We start from the raw sequence: 9,924 nt of genomic DNA, 5'->3' as shown, positions 1-9,924 counted from the left end.
TGTTCAATGAGGAAAGCAGTAAAAACTAGTTTTAACCAGAGTCAAAGATATTGATCGAATCGTTGTCACAATGGGTTCTCTTTCAATACAGCGAGCTGATTGATTGGGTTTCTTCAACGCCATTACATCAGTCATCATTTTCTTGCTTGCTTATCATGTTCGATAAAATAAAGTCTAACCTAAAACATGAATAACACTAGAGACATACGCCTACATGCAATCACGATGGCAATCATAATCGCATGTTATGAAGCAAACTTTCAGATGAAGAGGGCAAAAGTCCATGTTGTCCGAACTTATGAAAAAAAAAAGAATTCGTGTGTAAAGGAACTTTAAGTGTTGACATGCATCTCCATACTCCATAGATAGTTCATATCTCAATTGGCTTCTCATGACGAAGCATATTTTGAGTTTCCTGTCGAATAGGCATGATAGTGAGATTCTAATGACTTTTCTTTAGACATCATCATGGAGATGAATTTCCTTGGCTTTGATATTTCACTGACGTGGCTTCTTGTCAGTGTTGTAATCATTATCTACATTTGGTAAGTATCAGCATGGATATACCTGCTAATAAATCAGTTGAAATCACACATAAATGTTACATTTTTACATAAATGTATGAAGAGGGCCCCATGTCTGCGCACCTAACAAGTTAGATTAATATTAATCATATATTTATCTTTAATTAAAAAAAATCAGTTGATAATGTTCCTTGTATTCGTATAAGTATATGTGCCAAAAAATCTCATAAATATTTGAGAGAAATATATGATTTTTTTTGGGAAAAAAACCCAGGCAAGTCATTTGAGATTGAACAAAACAATGGTTTCAAATGTCTGTGCACCCATTCATTTTACACACGATTCGGGCATTTTTATGAAAAGGCTGTATTTTCAGTGAGGCCGTCAAATGAAATCCCCGAAAGTCATTGTTTTTCCACCATTTTTTAAATGAATATTGCACGTGTAAAATCTGTGGTCATCGCGTATATTACCATCATGACCATAGTTGGGATCGACGATTTCTTTAACATGTTGAAATTTGTGTCATGACGGGAGGGGGGGGGTGGTGGGCGAAGCTACCCCTTCAATTGTTTTATATAAGTACAGCAAATTCTGAGAGGACGGACAATTGACGGAATTTTATAACATATTTAACTTAAAACTTGAACTAAATCTCTACGATTACATTATAACATTTTGATATCATCTGTATCGTTAAGAATTTTATTAACCATCTTATCCGCAATTTCAAGTTGGGTCTTGCTTAGTAGTAATAACAATATTGATTATATTGGTGATGAAGATGATCATCATGATAATCATAATAACAATAATAATGATAATAAGAAAGAACGAAAGAAAGAACAGACAAAGTGAAAGAAATAATCATAATAAATGATAATAAAGGCAGTTCTTGTATAGCGCATATCATGTACCATTTAAAGGACAAGTCCACCCCAGCAAAAAGTTGATTTTAATAAAAAGAGAAAAATCCAACAAGCTTAGCACTACAAATTTTATCAAAATCGGATGAAAAATAAGAAAGTTATTATATTTTCAACTTTCGCAAAACAGTTAAATGCACATCCTGATCGTTACGCAAACGAGGGGATTGATGAAATCACTCACTATTTCTTTTGTATTTTATTGTATGCAGTGTTTTGGGTGTTGAGGCCGGCCTCGAGTACGGAAGTTAATCCTCGGCCTCGGACACAAACCTCGGGTCATTTTTTGTCACGAGTGTCTTCAAAATAAATCTTATCAACATTTCGTTGTATTTTGTTCTTAATTTCATTTGATTTATTCATTGTAAAAATTAAAAAATCAAAATAACAATCCCCTGGCAATTGTTGCTACGTTAATTTGGCAACACCACACAATCAACACCACACACGGTTATTTGTTTAACGGCATCAATCACATTTTTCGTGCATTATATTCTTTCCAGGTTATTTTATATATTTTTTCTCCTCTTATACACATCATTGAATCCAGTTTGCTTGAGTCCACGACGGCATGTGCTCTATCTACGTACAGCAGCACCCATCCATCTTCTCAGGGCATTCTCCCCCTTTTTCCCTTTTTTTTTCTTCTCAAGTTTTTCTGGGGGGGGGGGGGTGGGAAGGGTAGATATTTTTAGGACGGGTTGTTTTGTCCTTCACCAAACTGTATATATTTTATTACTTTGTATTTATTTTGTGAGTATTTCCCTCTCATTTATTCATTCTTTTTTCATTTGATTATCTGTATTTATACTTTGTTATTTTGTTATTTGTTGTGTTATCTATTTCTTGAGGGGCCCACATTGTACAAGCATTGCTTTTTAGTGGGTCCCTCCATTTCCATCTAAATTTAATTTCTATTGAAAAATAGTATATATATTTAAAACCTACAATGTGTTGCCCAAATCGTCTAAGTGTTTTTTTTTTCACTACATATGTATAATTAATTTTGTTTGCAACGGATACAAATATTTATGTTTTATATATGGTATACAATTTGTTTTTGTTTGATGGAAGTGAAATAAATGAATTTGAATTTGAATTTGAATTTGAATCAACAACAACTAATAACGCGCGCTGCATGCAATTTAAGTTATGCACGTTTGTTGTATTGGAATATTCGGCCTCGATCTGGCCTCGACCCTTCCGGCCTTGGCCTTGTCCTCGGTTGGGTCGGCTTTGGCCTTGTCCTTGTCTTCGGTTGATCCGGTCTTGGCCTCGGACAAGCCAGCCTCGGACACAACACTGATTATAAAAATATGAAATATTATAATTTTCTCCTCATTGTCTTGTGAAACAAAGTTTTATTTCTTCGTGAACAAGTTTAACATGTTATGGTTCAGTCAGGTTGGTCCTTATTGTCAAATCTGCAAAAAAATGAAATATTGTATAATTCAAACAATAAAAATAAAATGAATAGTGAGTGATGGGCATCATCGTCTCTCTCATTAGCATATCAATTAGTTGTGAATATAACTGTTTTGTTAAAAATAAGCGAAACTTCAACGTGTCATAAGTTTCTTATTTTACATCCGATTTGAATGTAATTTTCTGCGTTATGTTTGTCTGATTTTTCTTTATTTATTGAAATCTATTTTTCTGGGGTGGACTTGACCTTTAACATCTATATACGCATTCAAAGGGGCTTCGATATTATTATCTTATATCTTTAGCCCAGCTACCTCACCTGCATGGGTCGAGTGAAGTGGATCAGTTTCCTGCCGAGGGAATCTACGCCATAGCTGGGATTCAAACACATGACCCTCTTATCCAAAGTCAGAAGATAAATCCATCGACCACGGCTTGTAACGTCTATAGTCAGTTTCACTATGTAATTTCGCCGGATTTTTTTGTAGAAATTGAAAATTATACATTTTTGGTAAGGTTATTGCATAAGGAATCAGAATAAAAATGTTTCCATTTGCACCGATACCTATATAGCCGCCATCTTAGATTTGTTTTCAAAATGGTCACCAAAACAGGGTTTTCGACAATATCTCGGCTTCTAAGTACCCTAGAACCATGACTCTGGCACCTAAACCACCATTGGGTCCAAGAATCTGTTGGTATCAAAATAATCAACTTTTATGAAGAAAGAAAATCATTTTAATGATATTTTTGTATTTTCCTATGTATTTCCATACTCAAACACACATTAAAGTTCAAATTAAGTGTTAAGCGACCTGAACATACCTTGGAAATGGAAATGTTAAACCAATGTGTCAAACATGCTTTTTATAATCATTTATCACGTGTTTCAGGTCACATGAGAAAGGTCAAAGGTCACTTAGGGTGAACTTTGACCATGATTGGGTACAACTTTAAATCTTAACCAATGTTAAGTGTTTGAAACCTATAGAGAGGAATAACAGTAATAAAGACAGTATCAATGATCATGTTGCATCAGTTTGAGGTCACACGATCAAGGTCAAAGGTCACTTAGGGTTAAGGCAATTTCACCATGCTGTTGTTTCACTAATTACTAAAATAAAACTTATGCAAGGTTAATATTTAACTTTCATATAATGGTAATCAAGTAGGCCATCAGTAAATCGATGAATAACTTTCGGGTTACTTGGCGAAGGTCAAAAGTCAATTGGGGGTCAACTCAATTAAAATATTTAAAAAAAGGTTAGGATTTTATTTATTTTTAGACCAATTTTTGAAATTATCAGTCAGGATAAACATGCATATAACGGTTAAAAGATATTAGAAATGAGATGAGAATAGGTTAGAATAATTTCATTTTACTGGTACAAGGTCAAAGGTCATGTCAGATATTAACTTGGAAAGGTATTAACATTTTGTTAATAGCCTGAAAATACTTAATAACACTAAATGAAACCTGTTTGCATCAACCGATATATTGGATATCACAAATGATATGAATTGAAAAGAATGTTTTAAGTCAAGGTCAAAAGTAATTCCAAGTCAATAAACTTTATTATCAAATAAATGGGATTTTCTCTTTTCTTAAGAGAAAATAAATAGTCATCTTACAAGTAGGGTAGTTCTTTTCAAAGTCATTACTGCTGATGTATGTTTATTGGATTGTTTAGTGCAGGCGATCTGTCAGAATTTAACTTAGTTTAAGTTGACAACAATTTATTGACACCAAATGACCATTCATCTTTTCTAAGTAATCTAAGTGACTAGACAGGGTCTGACCACTTGACCGAAGGCCCGCGAGACCGACTTTTTTATTTTATTTTCCTTCATCAGGTGCCGAGTGGTTTAAGGCGCCTCGTTGCAGCGGCGTATGCCTGTTATCAGAGGGGGAGGGGGCAGAGCCAAATATTTCCCGGTAACTCCGTCTAGAATTAGTGACATAGCTAGGATTTTTGTTTAGGTTTTTGTTTAGTGAGCACGGGAAGCGCGCTCCCGGGGGGGGGGTGCAGGGAGGGGGAGTGTCCCCCGCGAGAAGCTTGGAAGCTCCGACGTTCCTGTGAATCGTCCTTGTCTGCTCCCGCTCATCTTAAAGGTAAATTGTGACATTGGTTTAATTCAATTTTTTAAAATATATTTCGCGCTTTGCTTTCCGCAATATTGATATACAAGTTCTGATTCCTAACAATGCCTGGATTGGCCAGAATGTACTGTTTTGTTGTTCCAAAAAAATAAAATAGATGAGAAGTCCCGAATTGTCTGCTTTATTTGGAAGTATGGTTAATCGAAGGAAGGAAATATGAAGAGCGCCACCTTGAGACCAAATGATTCGATAACTTCCGATCAGTGCAAGACAACACCGCCCAGATTCGTGCCGTGTGCACAACATTTACTTTGAAACGTACGATCGACCTTGATCACATTGTCAACAATACGGGGAAAGTCCCGCTTTGCTGCACGTTGACCGCGCAGACTGAAATCAGGGTTGTTCTGTTCCTATATTTCCTTCGATTTCGTAGAAAGCGTGTGTAAATACGGAAGATGCCTTGGACGTGCAGGCCCCTGTAATGCACACTTTCAAAGAATCAGATACCGCGGACATGTCAAATCCTTGGTCAAACGTGCTTCGTGCAGTGACCATCACGACAATGACGTTATGCATGTTCAGCCCGGCTACCCCCACTTCTTTCAAATTGCGGTGATTTGGGTTTGTGTGTGTGTGTGTATATGAGAGATTTTTTCCTTTCTCTCATATATTTCGTTTCTCTCTTTATTACTTCCTCAGTGTATGGAAGGCTAGGCAAGCAGGACGGGAGGCGTGTAAGGATGCTTGTGAAAGGGAAAGAAAATGGCTATTCGTATTTCTTTCTTCCTTCCTTCCTTTCTTTTTTTTCTTTCTTTCTTATTTTCTTTCTTTCTTTCTTCCTGTTTAGTTACATTTTATTATACACAACTTTTCCTTTTCTAATTCCGTTCACTAAACTGTTATCACGTTTTTTGATTTGCTCATTATGATTCATATCACGTGTTGTATGATGTCTTTATTTATGATACTCTTGAAAAAAAGAAGGAAAAATAATAACTGTGCGTCCTATATAGACTACCTCTATCAGTAAATTACAGCCTCCACCTACAATACCGCGTGCTCTGTTTTTTGTAATATATATAGCCTACTATTCCGTTTCTTTTATTTTGAGGCCAGCTATAATAAAGGTTACGAGTCAATCAATGACATGTCAAGCTGCCTACGTGCTTGGGTCGAAGAACATCACGAATATTGTTATATTTTGGGGATTTCATTTCATCTTTCGTTCCAATGGGGTGTATGGCTTTACGATTTAAAAAATCTGCTCGCGGGCGAGCATAAATGTAATTTTTTGAAAGTATATTCATGATTATTATTATACCTCACCCTTTTTCTTTTTTCTGTCTTTATTTTCTCCCCCGGGGGGGGGGGGCACTCGACCAAACAAAGTGGTAGGGGTGTGCCGCTGGCGAGACTAAAAACGGGGTCTTGGAGCGGGCTTATTGTAAAGAGGAGGGCCCTCGGAACGGGCTTTTGGAACTACAAATGTTTGTGAAAATGGGGGTCCTTGGAACGGATCGCCAGCGTGTGAGTGCGTATCATTGGCGGCGGAAGCAAAAAAAATAAGGGGAGGTCCACCTGAAATTTTGGGATGGACACAGGTAAAATATGACAAGCCCCCTCCCCCTCCCAAAAAAAAGGTTATCAACCTAAATTTTAGGAAAGTGGATCACCCAAATTATTTGACAAGGAAAATGAAAAAAAGGTCATCAGCCTACATTTTAGGGGGGGACCACAAACATTTCAGGGGGGTCCACGTGAATTTAGGGGGGGACGCACGAAACAAAATTGACAAGCAAAAAAAAAAAAGGTTATCAACAAAAATTTGTGGGGGAACCGTCCCCCCCCCCCACCTCAAGTCCCCCCTGTCCTCCCCCCCCCCCCCGCTTTTATGGTGCGTATGTATCCCTATGGAACGGGCATGCGTGCATGATGCAGCGAGTCCGGCGGGCGCCGAGTGCGCTCGCGTAGAGGTGGTCGGACAGCGCTCTGCGGCCGCTTTTTACCAAAATTGCAGCTTATTGTAGCAGATCAATGCGACAGGAACGGCGTAACGAAAAATATGCGAAGTTTTCGAGCGGATTTCTTTCTTCTTTTTTTCTCGATAAGAAGAAAAATGCTATGCTTTGGAGCGGCTTTCTTTGTTCTTTTCTCATGCAATAACACAAAAATGCTATGCCTTGGAACGGAAATTTGAGTGTCAAAAAATGGGGGTCCCCTTCGCGGCACATACCCACTATGCATTATATACTGAGTGCCCCCCCCCCATCCTTCTTTCTTGGAGGTACAGCTTTTAGAGGGGACCGTGAGTCCTGAGCCCTTTCTGTACGCCCATGTATAGGGGGTCGAGTATATACTTGAGTAAACTAAATTTAGTCCTACGAGCGCGTGAGCTGCAATAAAAAAAACACAACTGACTGACAATAGTGCTAATGTTTAGTAGGTGCATGCTTATTCGCGCCGTCTCCGGGAAGGGGCAGGTTGTGGCGGAGGGGGGGGGGGGTGAGGTAATTGGTTGCCGACAGATATGAGTCATTAGGCTTTAGTGTTCCTCATCTTTACTTCTTTCGTCAATATACGGGCAGACCAAGAACAAAATATCTCGAATATTGTTCGGAGCGCAAACTGACTTTTGTTAAAGATTTAGACATAAAACAGGGACATTCTAGCCACTATTTATAACCATAATATGATTAGGAAGAGTATCATGCTCAATAAATGAAGAGCCCACTTGCAAAAGGGGTTAGGTCCATTTTTCATCAAATATGATTTTTTTTTTGTCTCAATGTATAGATTTGTAGTAGCTCTATAAGGTGATTCCAAAAAAGTTGAAATTTCCATTAAAAATTGATCTAATGGCAAAGAAAAATCACTTTTTTTAAGGGGTTAGGTCCATTTCAGTTTAGTTGCAAAAGGGGTTAGGTCCACACAGAATTTTTTTAAAGATATGAAGACTGGTTGATTTCTTTTATATCCAATTTTATGTTCTCATGGTAGGGTATCACAAACATCAAATTTCGCATAAGAATATTGCAATAGGGGAGAATTAAAAAAAAAAAAAAAATTCTTGGAGTTGACCTATAACCCCTTTTGCAAACAAACTATTCTGAAGAGCTCATTTGTCAAAAGGGGTTAGGTCCATTGTTCATTATTTGTTTTGTTTTCTGTCTCGAATCCTCTAAAATTTTAGTCGTTCTGATGAAAACAACGAAATTTTGAAATTCGAATCATATGAAAACGTGAATAAAAGTGGCAAAAATAAATCACCTTTTTAATCAAAATAGATTGGATTCATTCCAGTTTAGTAGCAAAAGGGGTTAGGTCCACAATGATAATTTTTAAAAGAATATATAGAAAAAAATTGAAGACAGGTAGATTTACTTCATACCTAATTTTATGTTCACATGATAGGGTAGTACATCATGACAATTTAGTTCCTCATAAGAGTATTGCAGTAAGTGAGAATAAAAAACATGGTTTTTCTCGGAATGGTAAAAAGTGGACCTAACCCCTTTTGCAACTAAACTCTTCAAATAATGCGAGCGCGAAGCGCTATCTTATTTTTTTATATTCAGTCTGACATGAAAATTGTAGATTTTAATCACAATCTATGTATGTCGATGAGTAATCAATGACAGCGCATAAGATAAAGCATAAGATAATAGTTTTTATACAAACCCGAGCATTTAATTTTCACGTACATGTAATGGATGATACGTCGAGCGCGACAGCCCTGCATGAACTGTCATCGGTTTTCATGGATGAAAAAAAAACCTTTCATGCACTCTTTTAAATTTCACTTCTCATTTCTTTTTTATATATTCTCCACCCTTTTACAACATGAACCTGAATAAAGGAAACTTCGAGAAAATTTAAAAGGGTGGTGAAATAAACGGAACACAAAAAGCAGGCCATGCAATGCGCTTACTTGCGTGGATGTGTACATCTCAAAATGATAATATCATGTATAAAAATATAAACATGAGGATATTATTTCATTTCATCTTGGATTAAAAAAAAAAAAATTCACAGTTAGTATCACTTCCCGAAAGGAATGTTTTCATTCAATAGCAATACATTAGAAGAAAAATTGATTTCGAGAAAAATAATGAGAAAAACAATATAAATGGTCATTAGTGCGTAAATCCGATATCCATCACTTCCAACGTCATGATAATTACGTACATTATTATTACTATTATTAATACACCATCGTTATCATTATTATTATATTGGATATATACCCCACCCACCCCCGGGATCGAAACCTATATCTGTTATAGTCAAATAACAGAACGTTCCATCATTGTTTCCGCTCACCACACATGGTATTTCGTCATTATTTTATCATTTATCAATGATATGAACTATTATGACTAAAATTTTTGTCTACCATGTAGATATTTTGTTTCAATTATATTCTGTTGAAATCGCTGGATTACAGATGGGGTGAGGGCCACGGACACCTCCCCCGGCCCATAAAAAAATCACCGTTAAGAAAACAGAAGAGAATAGGAAAGAACTGAGAGACAATAGGAAATAAATTATCATCTCAATAATAGGTCAAAATCTATCACAATCAGTGTTTTGTTATGAGGAATGTCAAGACATTTGCCCGATACGCCATTCTGTCCAACTCAATTTTTGCCCATTTTACGCTATTGGTCACTTATCATTGTCAATTTGGAATTAATGAGTTCTTGATTAATTCAGTATTGTTTTTATCTTTCTGTATTTTCGTTGCTATACAATTCCTATATCCGGTTGTGTCTATAGTCTTCATGTTCACATTTTCAAAGGGACTTTCTTTTATTTCAATATTGTTCTCCAACTCTTTTTTGGAATTTTTTTTTTCGATTTATTGATTGGATAAACAAAATAAATTTACAATGCATGTAGCATAATCATAATACGGCCTGAAATACAATTGACAATGTTTTAACTG

This window comes from Lytechinus pictus, chromosome 3 (genome assembly GCF_037042905.1).
Source record: "Lytechinus pictus isolate F3 Inbred chromosome 3, Lp3.0, whole genome shotgun sequence".
NCBI lineage: Eukaryota > Metazoa > Echinodermata > Echinoidea > Temnopleuroida > Toxopneustidae > Lytechinus > Lytechinus pictus.
Note: the sequence above shows the minus strand (reverse complement) of the source record.